The following is a 17676-nucleotide window of genomic DNA, read 5'->3' as shown; positions in this document are numbered from 1 at the left end:
AGGGATTTCTAAAAGTAAAACAGTCTGTCCTGCACCCTTAGGGAAACCTTGGAAGCACTGACATTTTTATGTCTCATCATTTTTTATTGAAGGTATATATGCATATGGTCACAATATAAGTAAACAACATATATCATTGTGAGATTAAATCCAAACAGATGTTTCCATAGAAAGAGCCAATTAAACAATTTTCTCCCCATACACCCCAACTTTACTCCTCCTCTCCCCCTACTTTAGTTCCCCTCCCCCTGCAGCAAGTTCCTTTTAAATAACATAATAACAACTCCCCTCTCCCTCCCATACCCTCTCAATCCCCTCCCGGTCCCCACCTTCCAATTCCCCCCTCCACCTCCCCCCCTCCTGCCTCCCCAACAACTCCCCTCTTCTTCCCATACCCTCTCAATCCCCTCCCAGTCCCCACCTTCCAATTCCCCCCTCCACCTCCCCCCCTGCCTCCCCATGAGCCCCAAGGGTTTATCTGATAGTCCAAGTCCCCTCTCCCTCCCTCCCGATGAGATGAGGAATCCAAGTTACAGGTGCCCCTTCTCACTAGGGCTGGATCAGGTTAAGAACAAGACTTCGACCTCGAGGACATAAATGTTGTAGGTTGGAGTTCCAAATTTGTATACATCGATTTTTACGTTTAGGAGACCCCTGTACGTCCCATGCTTCCCATGTTACTAATAAATATACACGGTTTCTCCAATGCCAAAAGGATGGTGCCTCCCGTGACGTCCAATATTGTAAAATGCATTTCCGTGCTACCAGGCACAACTTACGACATAAAAGGCTATCAGGTTTCAACAGCGGATAGAAAGCCTGCGGTTTATCCAAAACAAGTTGTTCTGACGAGCCTTGTATTATTACCCCCAACTATTTGATCAAAAACAACTTTATTTGTTTCCAAAAATCCCGTATAGGTGGGCATAACCAAAAAGCATGACCAAAAGAATGTGGAACCTGTCCACATTTAGTGCATACATTGCATTCCCTTCAGTCCCATGTGCCAACTGCCCCCTCGTCATATAAGCCCAGAGTACCACCCTGTACCCGCACTCTCTCAGATTTTCATCTGATGTTAATGTCAGAATATTCCGGAAGGTGGCTTCTACATCCCAGTTCACCAAAGAGATTCCTAACTCCCTTCCCAGCGCGCCTTCAGAGCGGAATAGTCTCTGGGTGATTCTCTCTTAGAGATTTATGGAGTCCTTGAACCAACAGGACTCCCTCTAATATCTCTTGAAAAAAACTGATGAACCCGACCTCCCATTTTAAGACATAGTTGCAATTTATCCAAGGATGCTACATAATGCTTTATCTGTGCATAAGCGAACCGACTCCCTCATGTGACCCTTATCCAAGTTTGTAACTCCACATAGGAGAGCAACTCTCCCTCACCATTCAGCAGATGCTCCAATAGCACAATTCCTTTTTGTTCCCAGATTCTAAACACTGAGTTCTCCAGTCCTGGCTCAAATGCCACATTTCCCCTAATGGACAACTGATCGGACACCAGAGGACAGCCCCCCCCCCCAACTTTGTCACTAGTATTCTCCACATCTCATGCCTGGGTTTAAGCAACACGCAAGAGCGCAAGTGCTTAGGCAACTGATTAGCAGGATGGTGTAATAATGAAAAAAAATTATAAGGAGCAAAAAAGGCATGTTCTAATTCTATTGGTGTGAATTTTTGTGATCTACCAAACCATTCCCCCAAGTGACGCATGAGACACGCCTGATTATATAAGGCCAAGTTGGGCAAACCCAACCCCCCTCCCTTCCTACTCCCTAACATGACCCTAAACCACAACTTTGGTTTCTTGCCTGCCCATCAAAAATGACTAAACAGCGTATAAAGAACGCCCAGATTTTTACGAAGCACCCGTAAGGGCAATGTTTGCAAAACATAAAGCCATTGCGGGAATAGAACCATTCTCAGTAGGCAAATCCTACCCGTTAAGGATATCGGTAACTCCTTCCAGTTATTTAACTGATTTTTAGTTGTCCGCATAAGCTCTGCTATGTTAAGTGGATACAAGCGTTGGACTTCCATAGATAGTCTTATGCCCAAATATTTAAATGAGTCCTTCGCCCACCATAAAGGAAAAGTCCGACCCCATCCCTGTTTTACTTGCGGAGAGGAGGCCCTCTGATTTTATCAAATTTAATCTAAAACCTGCATAGTCTCCATATTCTCCAAATGTATCCACCTGGCCCTATCAAAAGCTTTTTCTGCATCAAAACTGATGAGTATTGACGGGAACCATAACCTTTAATGCCTCCCCATTCTCCCTCCTATTACAACAAAAGTACCTTATACCAGCTCCCCATCCCCCAACTCCCCTTAACAGAGAAAATGTTAGAAATAATAATAATAATAATAAAACGAAGAAAAATAAAATACATTCCAACCTCTCTACATTCATGCCTTACAATAGCCTTGCAGATTACTCCTCCCTTGTTTCTATGATACTTTCCTCTGCTTTGTGGTAGCATTGCACCTTCTCTTTGTGCTCTCTGTAGTCCAGCGAGACCGCTATTCTTAATTTTCAACACAGTTCACCTCGCTTATTTCCTCACATTGGTGTATTGTATTAAACGATATAGTCAGTCATTTTGGCCCGTCTTGTGATGGTTCAACTACAGTCCTCTTTTTTCAAGTTGCGCCATTAGTTCCCACGCTATTTCCACCGACTCATATATCTTTGTCGCCCCTTGTAGGTAACTTTAAGAGTGGCCGGGTACATCAGTGCGAAACGAACCTTCATAGAAAACAATTTTGAGCAAATAGGAGCAAAAGTCTTAAGCTTCGCTGCTACAATGGAAGAGTAATCCTGGAAACACAGGACTTTTTTATTGTCATAGTTCAAAGTCTTACCCGATCTAATACGCTGCAAGATAGCTTGCTTATGGGCAAAGTTCAGCACCCGCAAAATTACCGCTCTTGGTCTGGGTGCATTAGTGTATTGTGCTCCCACTCAATGTGCTCGCTCCACGCGTAACGGCCCAGGGCCATCTTGCAGTTGTAGTTCTCTAGTGAGCCAGCCCTCGTCTTCCATTTGTCTTCCCCTACTCTTCTTTTTACTCATGTTTCTCGCTGTCATTCTGCCGTCCAATACCTCAACTCGGGTGCAACTATGTCCCACTGGGTTTTTAATCAAAAATTAGTACAACTGAGGAAGCCGATTCGCTGTACAGACTCAGAGGGAGAATTCAGGGGTCGGAGAAGCTCTCACCAGCGGCTTCTCACGACCATGGCGTCACATGACCGACCACACTGACATTTTTAAAAGAAGTTGCATTATCCCATAACGTAAACTTTACCATTATAGTAGACTTGAGTCTGGTCAACCTCTCAACAAACATCACAGTATCCTGGAAAATAATTACTGCAGAGGGACATATACCTCAACTTTACTTTATAAGAAATATAAACATTTAACAAAATTGAGATTAACATATATACCCAACTGGGCATTTAAAAGTCTGTCCTTTAATGATGCCGCATGTTCAGGAATCATAGCCATATAAATATGCACACACCAGAACAGGCATCTATACACACAATGCAAAAGTAAACAACAGAGTACATCCAAATCTTAATTTTTATTTTCTCATTTCCACCTTCCAAAATTCTAGACAGCAAATGTACAGATTAGCAGGACCCAAAGCAGTCTTAAACAAGTAGTCAGAAACAACACAGTTTATACCTAATTGTTCAATCACCCTTAAGGTTCACCTTTGGGTTTAAAACAAAGCTTGTTCAATCACCCTTAATGTTCACTTTTGGGATAAACGAATTAAAACAAAGTTTAAAGCAAATACCCTTAATATGTAATACTTGCTAGCAATAATGAAACAGTGATGGAATATTCTCATAGCAAGCAGTCTGAGCCAACAGATTTATTTTTCACTGAACATAATTAACTTTGTATGCACTTGGTGGCCAACAGTGTGCTGAACTGGACAATGTTGCCACATTCAGACTGACTCTGCACAGATTTTCTGCATGAAGGAAGCCCTTCCCTCATTATTCAATACCTCTCTGTGAAATAGTAGTAATAAAAAGGCAAGTGCATTTTCATAATATATCTCTGCAATCCACAAAACAAAAGGAGCAAGTACCCACATGCCATCGTTTTCTTTTGATGTAGGCAGAGGAAATAAAGATGTTAAATGCTCCCAGGTCTCAACCTAATTAATGTATTTTTTTAAAATTGTACTTATAAACAGTAAGTCTGATTGTTAAGCACCTGATACTCATAACATGATGTCTGTTTTGGCGGTCCTTCACTTGGTGAAAACACCCCTGCACGAATACAAGTGGTCCCTATAACCAGCCCCTACAAATGACACAATGATTTACAATTTAGAACTAATTACTCTATACTTCCCCTGTGTAAATCCGCATGCTACAAAGTTGGCACATTTGAAAATATAAGCAAAATCAAATAAAAATGTTACCAACAATAAAGGAAAACAACATGGATAGAGCAGCTCATAAGTTTGCTTGCTTTGTTTTGGGTGAACTGGGATAACCGACAGCTGTGCGGCGGAGAGGGAAAGGGAGATCAACCTAATTGGCTTCAGCTTTTTGACGTCTCCTGTTCTTGCTCTGTGCACCAATGTTCTTCTTCAGTTTTCTGGGTCAATGGCAGCGTCAGTGAGGTGGCCCTGGAAGCTCTCCCTCTGTTGCAGCGTCCCACCTAGGAGGGACAGGAAATTGTAGCAGAGGGTAAGTTTCCAGGCCACCGAAGGCAGCCCAGAAAATTGAAGGAAAGTGGTGCAGAGAGCAGGACAGAGATGCAGGGAGCAGAAGAGCAGCCAGTAGTGCCTAAAACATAGGCACTTGACTGGCCATCAGGGTTGGGGGGCCTGAGGCTGGAATGGGGGGGGGGGCTGGGCCCCCAAAGCTACCTGTAGCTATACCACTGCCAAGGAGATGAAAGGAGAGGAGACTGTCCAGCAGTGTAACAAACAGAGACAAAGAAATCAGATACTAGGGTGTCCGAGAGTCAATCCATTTAGGAGATCCTACCAGTGAGGAGCAAGGGGATCATGAGAGAGTGTAGCTTGTGAATGCAAGATGAAGGATATATTTTCATCTCCTGAGAAATCTACATTAATTCACTTTGTTTTTATCTATTGAAGAAATTGAGCCAGTTTGAGGCTGAGTCCAATTGAAGGAGTGGCCAGTTCAAATCCCACGGCTGCTCCTTGTGATCTTGGGTAAGTCACTTAAGCCTCCATCGCCTCAGGTACAAACTTAGATTGTGAGCCCTCCAGGAACAGAGAAATACCCAGTGTACCTGAATGTAACTCACCTTGAGCTAATACTGAACAGGTGTGAGCAAAATCCTAAATAAATAAATAAACCCCTGTGCAGCAGAATGGACTGGCAGCTCACCTCCAGAGTAGCCCCAAAATTCGTGAGGCCATAGGAGAGGAACTGCATATGTAAAAATGAATTCTAAGTCGTCTTATATTAATTTGCAAATAAAACTTGGATTCTGTAGGTCATCTGGCATCAACAGAACAGTAAGTTGGTAGGGAGATAATAACATACGACAGATTTTGTATTAATGTTGTCTGATGTACATCTCAGGTACACAATGATGCATGAGATCAAAGGCTAAGTACAGTTCCATCCACTCAGAAGGTGGGGCTAACTGCAGGAATTCTGGAACTATAGGGCTGGCTGATGATAAAAAAATGTTGGCCCAGATTTTTATTACAAGCCAGCTGGAATAAGTTATAGAGCAACTGCAAGAACCCACGTTTAGTTATAGTTTAGCTGGGAAAGTTTTGCAGGTTTTCTCAATTCAGTCCTCAGGAATCCCAAGCCAGTCTGGCTTTGAAGATATTCAGGATGGATACATATAAGATAGATTTGCATACAATGGAGTCAGTGCAGGAAAATTTACCTCATGCATATTTTCTGTGACTATCTTGAAAACCAGACTGGCTGGGAGTTCCCCCGAGGACTGGGTTGAGAAACTTTGCCCTAGGGTATTCTCATTTCTTAAACAGTCAGTGCTGTAAGCTCATTCAAATCCATTAACATACCGTTAAACTTATAATATATAAAAAACAACAAGGCAAACGATCTGCAAAATCCAATATGGAAAAAGAAGCCAGCAGATCAATATAACATCAGAAAGATTTTATTGAAGATACCGTATGTAAACAAATTGCCCAACACAGGCCGTGTTTCGCCCACCAAGGGCTGCGTCAGGGGCTAATTTGAAACCTTCTGAAAGGAGCAACTCTAAAAATGGAAAACTTGTGGTGTATAATAGATTGGAAAAAACCAGCTCATACAGCAGATGCCTAAAATGATGTGACTCTTAACACAACGCAAGCAGATGCACTGCTGTCAAACCTGGAAACACGGCCTGTGTCGGGCAATTTGTTTACATACGGTATCTTCAATAAAATCTTTCTGATGTTATATTGATCTGCTGGCTTCTTTTTTCCAAACTTATAATCTCTTCCAGCATTTTCTCTCCTGAGCCCCATTCCCAAAATGACCTAAACATGTCAGCCCCTTGGCGGCTCAGGTGACCCTTGGCTAGAAGGGAAACTTTTTTGTGAAGCTGACCTCTTCTGAACCAGGAGTACCTTCCTTACAAAACATGAGTCAAAGCAACTAGTCATACCACAGAATGACAGTAAAAGCCAAAACAAAAAAAAGGGGTAATTTCATCTTTTGAACTGCCAAGTGAATCTGAAAGGTTTTAACCTGGAGCTGCTGTTTCAGTATGACTGCTACATATGTTTGTTCCAACCAATACAGAGAGAGAATCTTCTCTAGGTGCGGAGCAGTCCCTCCTCCCTTCCTCCCATGTTCCTCCTCTTCTCCCTGGTATTCTACCTCTAAGCTATCACAGGTCCTTAACAGTATCAGTCCCCCTTGTCCTTCTCCAGCTTTGCGGCCTTGGAGGCACGTCTGGCTGACAACCAATCACAGGGGAGGCTGGTACCAGGTCCATGGTGCTATGGGGAGGAGCTCCAGGAAGAGACTGGGAGGCTGGACTGGGGTGTGTATGAGGTACACAAGATAAACAAGTCTTAATAAGTTACTCATCTTATCTTAACCCAGGATTTGCTCTTGGAAATAGAGTGCAGAATGATTGGGAAACGAATAGCTGTTTCAACCTTATTTATATTGTCTACCCCTTTACATATTTTTTATGACCAGTAGGTACAGTAGAAACTTATTACTCCGAGATCCATGATACAAATATATTGAGTAAAAGTTCTACATAATACAATATTTGTATTTGTATAATGTGAACGGTGAGTTTTCTGATTTAGGGACTGACATTATCCAAAACACTCAAACAATCCACAAAAAATGACAAATGACTAGGTTTACAGGGAAAAAGCCTCAAAGAGCTTCGAGATCAAACATCAATCCCACGGAGCTTAAGCAGAAACAATGGTCTTCTCTTCATCATAGGCAAAAAAAACCCTGATGCCACAGATCTGAAAAAACTTTATTTTCTGTGGTCAGAAGACAAATTTAAGAAAAATTTGTGCTATTTTAAAGAAGTAATATGTCTTCTGTACGTAGATCACCACTGGAGCATACCACGCTATCCAATATACACTTATTACACTTATCTTTGTTGAGTAATGTTCATTGGATGCTGCTCTCTGCTCTCCGCTGTGCGGTCCTTCACTTGCTGCCCTGAGCAGACAGTGGCCAGCGTTTCGCTGCTTCTTCAGGGTTTCAGGCTGCAAATAGGACACTCGCACAGCTCTCCACGGCAGCGTACTACCTGGCATCAGGGTTTTTTGCCTATGATGAAGAGAAGACCATTGTGTCTGCTTAAGCTCCGTGGGATTGATGTTTGATCTCAGAGCTCTTTAAGGCTTTTTCCATGTAAGCATAGTCATTTGTCATGGGATTGTTTTGGATATTATTGAGCTTCCACACCACATGCTTAGTTCTTTAGTTGGCACTGACATTATGCCATGCATCACTTTTATTTTCTAACTAGAATGGTCAATTTGACTTTGTACAATGAATAAAATGAAGTGGCTCTCTGGTGAATATTTTTTTGTTACATTTGTACCCCATGCTTTCCCACTCATGGCAGGCTCAATGCGGCTTACATGGGGCAATGGAGGGTTAAGTGACTTGCCCAGAATCACAAGGAGCTGCCTGTGCCTGAAGTGGGAATCAAACTCAGTTCCCCAGGACCAAAGTCCACCACCCTAACCACTAGGCCACTCCTCCGCTCTGTTGCAGAGTCATGCGTTTAGGGTGCTGAAATCTAAGGAAGCAAAAACTGATGGGGAAAGGAGGATGAGGTACAGATGTACATCAGACAGACAAGGAGGTATGCAACGTTACCAAAAGTAACTGATTCTCTTGTTGCTTGTGGCCTTCTTTCCTTGGCTTGTTGATTTATTGGATGGTTGGGTGACATCCTTGGGAGGGAGGAAAGTTTATGCAGAGATTGTTGACAGCACATCATTTTATAGTTATTGGGTTTGCGGTGGGGGTGGGTGGGGGGGAGGAGGATTTATTTTCATTTGGAGCTTTTGTGTATTTTCATTAGCTTGTGTTTTTCATTATGTCTTCAATAAAGTTTTCCAACTGTAAAAAAAAAAAGTTCAATAAGCCAGTGGAGATAGCCAAAAGAAATGCCAATGCCCCTGGGCACCTGCAGCAGGGGCTCACCATAAGCTTTAGTTTGATATAGCATTGGACAGGAGGACCTTAGAGGGCAAATATGTGGAAGAACGAACTGCTGTGTCACCGTATTTTTGAATGGTCTTCAACGTGTTGAGGTGGAAGGAGGTTGGGGAAGAGGAGGCTGGAGAGGTTAAGGGAGAGTCCATAGCGAGATGCTTTACAACCTGGAGAAAGAGGCTAATTCGGTGCCCTCACCCAATCATGCAATCGTTTAATATTCTTCATAAAATTAAACAATATTACAAATGCACTTCAGCAAATCAGCAGGAGACTATCAAAAACATTTTGGGCTAAATTCTATACATGGCATTTGAAAAATCCACCCGGGAAAAAAATACACCTAGGCGTATTCTGTAAAGTACGCCTAAGTTGTATAGAATAGGCTTAAATTTCCATGCAGTATATAGAATACGCCGAGTGCATCTCCATGTGACCAAATTTGGTTGTGTTCATTTAGATTATGTTTTACTTGGTGTAAATCCCAACGCCTACATTAGGGGCAGAGCAGGTGTATTCTATAATAATGCACATAGATTTTAGAAACACCCATTCCAAACCCTAACTATGCAACTTGGACTTAACACGCACCATGCCACAGAATATGCTTAGCGAATTCTGCGCATAAATCGTAATTAATGCCAATTAGTGCTGATAATGCTTATTATGCATCCAATTTCTCCGTTATGGGCAGCAAGCTCTGGAACGCCTTACCAAGACCGATTCGAATAGTCAATGACCACTTACCCTTCCGGAAGCTGCTAAAAACTTACCTCTTCAAGCGAGCCTACACAAATGACTTGACTTAAATCAGAAATCCACCTGCGCTACCCGGATTTGACTATATGACTGAACCTGAAATATGCTTCCTCATTTACCCTTTTTGTACTCATCCCTCTTCCAATCATCATTATGCATTCTTCCTTAATTAACAACACACTATCCAATTTACACCCTCTTCCCACTCCCTACCTCTATCACCTTCCTCCCTTACCCATCTTACTTACCCACTTTTTATTGTCCTCCTCTTTATATACTACTAGTAAAAAAGGCCCGTTTCTTAATGCAATGAAACGGGCGCTAGCAATGTAATGAGTTCCTGCCATTAATGTTTCCACGGTTGTATTCTGAATATAATTGTTGTTTACATGTGTAAGATTTTTTATTTTTTTTATTTTTTATTTATAAATTAAATACATTTACATTTATGCAATATAACATAAATCCAGATAACAGAAAAAATATATCAAAATAGGAAATAGGTAACCAGGAAAATTTCCAATTATTTAGTCCACAATAATAGATCCAAGATCTAGGTAATATTTATGCTCAATATAAAGAAAGAAAACATGAGCTGAAGGAGCTGTTGAGATCACAGCCGGGTATAAGCACTTGCAATCCTAAACTATTGCAGCATTATTCTTTAGAGGTAATAAATTCAGTCAATTTCCCTGGATCAAAGAAACTATAATTCGTGGAATTAAAAGAAACATAACATTTACAAGGAAATCTTAACATAAAAGTCCCTCCAACTCGAAGAACTCTCTCTTTTAACAAAAGAAAATGTTTTCTTCTTCTTTGAGTGTCTCTAGAAAGATCTGGAAAAATCTGCACTTTTGATCCAAGGAAGGGAGAATTCATGTGGCGGAAGTAAAGCTTGAATATATTATTGCGGTCAAGTTGCAGAGCAAATGTGACCAACAGTGTTGTTCTCTCTGTAATAACCTCCATGGAGTTCTCTAAAAAGTCAGTTAGATTTAAAGCAACTTGTGATTCATTTGGTAATTCTCTCCCCCCCCCCCCGGTACCAGAGATATATTGTAACCTGGTAATAGGTGGGAAACCCTCAACAGGGACTCCCAATATTTCTCTAACATACTTTTTTAACATCTCTAGAGCTGGAATGAGAGGAGATTTGGGAAAATTTAGAAAACACAGATTATTACCTCTAATCTGGTTCTCTAGATATTCTATCTTGCGCTGTTGGAGGTTACTATCTTTAATTAACATTAAGGTTGAGGAATTAACTGATTTCAAGTCCTTATCAAAAACTTCCATCTTGTTTGTTTGCTCTGCAAGTTTGTTTGTCACCCCTACTTGGGCCTGTTTTAGTTCAGCCACTTCTCCCCTTAAAGTACCTGAGATTTGCTGCAAGGTGTTGTTCACAGCTTGAATTGCTTCCCATACTGTTTCCAGTGTAACAGACGTTGGATTTCTCAAAACCTAAGGAAGGCACGCCTGAGCTTCTCTCCGACAGAAAACCTGCCTGGCTTGGTGTTCCCTCTGGCGTCGACGAGGCTGCGGGGTCTCCACATTCAGCCGCAGGGGTCCGACTTCCGGGTTCTGCGCGCTGTTCACTCGCTGCCGGTCTTTCCATTCCTGGTCTTGGGGGCGCTGTTAATGAAGGAGGGCTCAACGAGACTCCTTCGGTGCTTTGGTCAGAAAGATCTTCCGGACCACCCGAAGTGACCGCTCCAGTTCCCCGCGTTCGCAGTCCCGATTCCTCGAGTGTCATCTGGCGCGGGAGTGGGATTCACCCTGCCTGTGGAGGTAGACGAATTGGGTTTCCCTTTCCTCTTCCCCATTACGGGTCCATGGAACTCGAATGTGCAGCGTTTCACCGGGGAAAGGAGCCTGCTTCACGCACATCAGCTCAAGACGCCATCTTGGATCAGTCACGCAGAATGTGTAAGATTTCTTTGTATACTTTTTTTTTTTTTTTTTTTGTGTAAACTGTGCTACAATGTGGTAAAAGTTTTCCTTGCTCAGGCCCTTCGATCAGTTTAACAATCACATCACAAGAGGTCCTTACTCGTGAGAATGCAACATACAGTTGCCTATGTGAGAGACAGAGTGACAGTGTGTTTTACAGACAGTGTAAGAGAGAGATACACAGAGTGACTGAGTGTGTGTGTGTGTGATGTCTGTGTGGGTGTGTGTGTGTGTGTTTGAGTGACAAAGTGATTAAATGTTTGTCTTCCCTTCCGTTCTGTGCACTTGCCTCCACTGATGTTCCTACCTCCCTGTATATGATTGTTTGTTAGAGATTCAATCCACTCCACTTCCCTCCTCCAAGTTCCGTTCTGTCTGATTGGTTCTTCGTTGACAGTGAGAGCCAATGAAATGCTGAACTACAGACTTACGAACCCTACACTGCCACAGTGCCACAGAGTCAGCTTCAGAATGTTGGAGGTGCTATTTATTATATAGGATATTCAGCTGTTTTCCATTTTATGTTATCTTGTAAACCTGTACACTCCCGGGGGGGGGGGGGGGGTGCGCAGTGGCGATCCACCCCAAGTTGCAGCCGACCTAGGAACGCCACTGCGAAGGTGCGCTAGCATTTTTTGGCGCATGCTAAAATTTAGTATGCGCTAACCTCGTAGACACCCACAGGAATATTATAGGCGTCTACAAGGTTAGCATGCTAATCCTTAGCATGCACTAAAAATGCTAACGTGCCTCTAGCATGGCTTAGTAAACAGGTTTCAGCAGGTGTAAGTCAAAAGTCAAATTCGGGAACTGGCACTAAGTGCGATTCTATAAAGAATTCGTTGCCGGAGAACGTAGTGAAGGCGGTTAGCTTGGCAGAGTTTAAAAGGGGGTTGGATGGTTTCCTAAAGGACAAGTCCATAGACCGCTACTAAATGGACTTGGGAAAAATCCACAATTTCGGGAATAACATGTATAAAATGTTTGTACGTTTGGGAAGCTTGCCAGGTGCCCTTGGCCTGGATTGGCCGCTGTCGGGGACAGGATGCTGGGCTCGATGGACCTTTGGTCTTTTCCCAGTATGGCATTACTTATGTACTTATATGCACTGATTTTTTTCTGGTGCCAATTTTAGAGTAGAATTTAGAGAATTCCACCCCTTAGAGGCCATTTTATAAGCCATGGTAGGCTCTGTGTGTGCGCAACGTGCACCCAAATGAGACTAGCGCCAGGTCAGCGCGCCCTCCTGGCGGTAATTTCAGATTTGGCACATGCCCATAATGCATGGATGAAATATTTATATTTCCTCCAACACAGGCCAGTTCAGGTTCTAATTGGCACTTGGCGTGCGCCGACTGGTCACTGCATGTGTAGCACATGAGTCTTTACCGCTAGATCGATGGGTGGCATTTAAGGGATCAGGCCGGTTTTGGGCATGGCCTGGTTTCATTTTTACCGCAGGCCCTTTTCCTGTCCTATTAAAAAAAAAAGTCACTTTTTTTGTAGATGTGGTAAAAACTGGCCTGGCGCACACCCAATACACGCGCCTACACTACCGCAAGCCACTTTTTACCGTGACTCAGTAAAAGGATCTCTTAGTCTTTTTCTGCCATCGTCTAGTTTGTTTCTGTGTAACCAACTACAAGTCAGCTGCAATGAAATACTAAAGTCTGAGGTAAAAGTTGTTCGTAGAAAGCTCATTTCCAGAAGAGTATTCCTAAGATAAATATATGGCCTGAATGCATTTCCTTCTCTCGTAACATAGTAACATAGTAGATGACGGCAGAAAAAGACCTGCATGGTCCATCCAGTCTGCCCAAGATAAACTCATATGTGTATACCTTACCTTGAATTTGTACCTTACCTTGAATTTGTACCTGTCTTTTTCAGGGCACAGACCATATAAGTCTGCCCAGCAGTATTTCCCGCCTCCCAACCACCAGTCCCGCCTCCCATCACCGGCTCTGGTACAGACCGTATAAGTCTGCCCTCCCCTATCCTAGCCTCCCAACCAACAACCCCTCTTCCCCCCACCTGCTCCGCCACCCAATTTCAGCTAAGCTTCTGAGGATCCATTCCTTCTGCATAGGATTCCTTTATGCATATCCCACGCATGTTTGAATTCCGTTACCGTTTTCATCTCCACCACCTCCCACGGGAGGGCATTCCAAGCGTCCACCACCCTCTCTGTGAAAAAATACTTCCTGACATCTTTCCTGAGTCTGCCCCCCTTCAATCTCATTTCATGTCCTCTCGTTCTACCGCCTTCCCATCTCCGGAAAAGATTGGTTTGCGGATTAATACCTTTCAAATAGTTGAACGTCTGTATCATAATCATGGTTCTATAATCTTAGAACAGGGCTGCTGAGAGACTGGACTGGGCCCAGCCCCCCCCCCCCCCCCCCCCCGAGGTCGTCATCATCGTCGCTCCCCTCCATCCACCACCGGGCCGGGCCCCCCTGAATTCAAATCATAGCGCCTCACCTCGACCTCACTCTGTGTGAAAGAAGCGCAGCAGAGACAGTCTGCAGATCACCTCCCTTTGGGCCTTCCCTCCCTGTGTCCCGCCCTTGCGCAAGTTACGTCAGACTAGGGCGGGACACAGGGAGGGAAGGCCTGAAGGGAGGCGATCTGCAGACTGCCGCTGGTGTGCTTCTTTCAAATGGAGCAAGGTCGAGGTGAGGCGCTATGATTTGAATTCAGGGGGGGCCCCGCCCGGTGGTGGACGGAGGGGGACGGGTGGAGGGGACTGCGGCGCCGGACCCCCCTTGGAGGCCTGGGCCTGGGGAATTTTGCCCCCCCCCCGCCTCCCCCCTCTTGGCGGCCCTGTCTTAGAATCTGAGGACAGACAGACAGTACCCTTATGCCTTACTTGAATCTTAGAATAACACAGTAACTTTCTTAAAATTATAAAACCTACGTCCATTTCTTGAATATTGGGCAACAATATTTCTGTACAGTACATAAAAACAGAACAAATCTTAAACACAATTCTGCTTCAAATATCTTAAGATGTGTGCCATTACCTTAATAGTAAAAATTGTCAGTGTGAATACAGTTACCTTGTTTTCTTTTGTCTGTATTAGTTTTGCAGTATTGAAAGAGTTAAAACTTTTCACCTTCCGTTGTGCTAAATCAGATGCCATGATTGGCAAGGCCTAATGGTAACTGTATGCATCTAATCAATTCCGTTTTCACTTATTAGAAGCTATAAAGATATGGAAGAGGTGTGTCATGGACTGTACAGTGTTTTGCTTGCACCTCTGACCACATCAGCAGATAATTCTGCTGTTCTGATGTTCCCGTTCTCTCATGATTTAAACCCTGAACTCTGGTTTATGATGAGCTTGGTGGATTATATCAGAAGCATGCCCTGCTGGTTCTTACCTTTCCCCCTGTTTCTTGGAGAAGTGATTGCTCTGTATCAGTTCAAGGATCTCAGGGTTTATCAGATGTGGAGCCTGGCTGCTCCCGTCTATGGTGTGTGTGTGAAGGGCAGAGACTAAAATAGAACAGTCTCTCTTAATACATAAGGATGACTTCTTTTTAGGTTGATTTCCAATTAACATAAGCAAGCCTACTAGTTTTGGTTCATCTCCAGATGAAAAAGAAAAAAGGAACTTTAAAGTTCTATAGTTTCTTCTGCCAAGGTTAGCAATTGCAGGGCCCTGTGCAGACCAGTTCAGTGGGGTCCCCCCACCTGCACCCGCCCCCTCACCTGCGCCCGTGCCCCCACCCACACCTGCGCCCCCTGCCCGTGCCTCCACACCCCCTGCCTGCACTCCCCAGCCCGCGCCTCCTCGCCCCCTGCCTGCCACCATAAGCCATAATTTATCAGAGTTTAAAAGGAGGTTTAGAGTTCTCTGAACCCCACCTTGATGTGCATGTTTCAGTAGAGAGCGGCAGACAACGGCAGCGATTTTCATATCCCTTCAGCTGCCGAGCCCAGAGCCTCCTCGCTGCTAAATCCCGCCCTTGTGGAAGCAGGAAGTGACATCAAATGGGGGCGGGATGCAGCAGCAGCAAGGAGACTGAGTTCGGCAGCTGACGGGATATGAAAATTGCTGCCTCTGCCTGATGCTCTCTACTGAAATGTGGATGAACATTAAGGTACAGAGCAGGGAGGAGTTCCGAGGCAGGAGGATAGATGTGCTAGAGATGCAGGGACCCTAGGAGTGTGGGCTCCTGTGCGACGGCCCCTGTCACCCCTGCCACGATAGGAATGATATATTACGTCTCTACTTCCGCCATTTACAAGAGCAATGTTTTGGATCTACTATTTGTATATTTCCTGATCTATCTATCTATAGGTTTCTATGGAACTTTGGAAGGCTAAGTGCTTTGAAAATATGCCCAACAGAGGCACAGGAAAGAGTTCTTGGCTTTTAAGACAAGAATCCTGTCCCTGGGTGCTACCTTCTGAAATTTCCTGCTAAATGTTGTTTAACGTTTTTGGTAAAAATGATGTCTTCCTTGATCCAAAACAGTTGCAAGACTTTTTTTTTTTTGGGGGGGGGGCATGGGGAATTGGAAAGGGTGGGGACTGCTCCTCCTAGTTAGCACGAACTGGCTGTAGAATCTGTAGTCTTATTTATTTATTTATTTGCTGCATTTGTATCCCACATTTTCCCACCTATTTGCAGGCTCAATGTGGCTCACATTAAGTACATAAGTAGTGCCATACTGGGAAAGACCAAAGGTCCATCTAGCCCAGCATCCTGTCACCGACAGTGGCCAATCCAGGTCAAGGGCACCTGGCACGCTCCCCAAACGTAAAAACATTCCAGACAAGTTATACCTAAAAATGCGGAATTTTTCCAAGTCCATTTAATAGCGGTCTATGGACTTGTCCTTTAGGAATCTATCTAACCCCAATGTGGCCGCGCAGGCTTCTGCTTCTGTGAGTCTGACGTCTTGCACGTACGTGCAGGACGTCAGACTCACAGAAACAGAAGCCTACGCAGCCTTCTACATGGAATGTTGCTAGTGGAATAGCAACATTCCATGTAGAATCTCCAATAGTAGCAACATTAGTACATAAGTACATAAGTACATAAGTAGTGCCATACTGGGAAAGACCAAAGGTCCATCTAGCCCAGCATCCTGTCACCGACAGTGGCCAATCCAGGTCAAGGGCACCTGGCACGCTCCCCAAACGTAAAAACATTCCAGACAAGTTATACCTAAAAATGCGGAATTTTTCCAAGTCCATTTAATAGCGGTCTATGGACTTGTCCTTAGGAATCTATCTAACCCCTTTTTAAACTCCGTCAAGCTAACCGCCCGTACCACGTTCTCCGGCAACGAATTCCAGAGTCTAATTACACGTTGGGTGAAGAAAACTTTTCTCCGATTCGTTTTAAATTTACCACACTGTAGCTTCAACTCATGCCCTCTAGTCCTAGTATTTTTGGATAGCGTGAACAGTCGCTTCACATCCACCCGATCCATTCCACTCATTATTTTATACACTTCTATCATATCTCCCCTCAGCCGTCTCTTCTCCAAGCTGAAAAGCCCTAGCCTTCTCAGCCTCTCTTCATAGGAAAGTCGTCCCATCCCCACTATCATTTTCGTCGCCCTTCGCTGTACCTTTTCCAATTCTACTATATCTTTTTTGAGATACGGAGACCAGTACTGAACACAATACTCGAGGTGCGGTCGCACCATGGAGCGATACAACGGCATTATAACATCCGCACACCTGGACTCCATACCCTTCCTAATAACACCCAACATTCTATTCGCTTTCCTAGCCGCAGCAGCACACTATGCCGCAATTGCGCAATGCCGCAATGGCGATCACCATTAATGGAATGAGAAATTCAGAGTATTGTTACAATTAAGGTGCATTAAAAATATCAGGTAGAGCAGAAGTAAATAAATAAATAATTCATATTGGTAAATGAGATCAAGGTCAAGGTATAACATCTAATAATAATAATGTGATTAAAGTAACCAAATTATATTATATATGCTCTATCCTTTAGCAGTTTCTTACTTTTTCCTTTCTTTGTATTTCTTGTTTGGCCCTGCCTTTATATTGTGGACTAAGAAGCTTGAGCTGTTTTCCTAATATGTTATTTGAAATGATTATTTTGTGTTTCCAATTTTCAAGTAAGATTACTTGGGGGCATGTAAGGGCCTACGCGTGTCCAGCATGCGCCAAATTGGCATTACCGCCCAGCTATCAAGTGCCCCGGGTGGTAATTCTGAATTTGGCGTGTGTGCCAAAAATACGCGGTAGAAAATATTTTCTAT

Source organism: Microcaecilia unicolor, chromosome 2 (genome assembly GCF_901765095.1).
Source record: "Microcaecilia unicolor chromosome 2, aMicUni1.1, whole genome shotgun sequence".
NCBI lineage: Eukaryota > Metazoa > Chordata > Amphibia > Gymnophiona > Siphonopidae > Microcaecilia > Microcaecilia unicolor.
The sequence above is the reverse complement of the archived record's forward strand: the minus strand, read 5'-3'. Positions refer to the sequence as shown.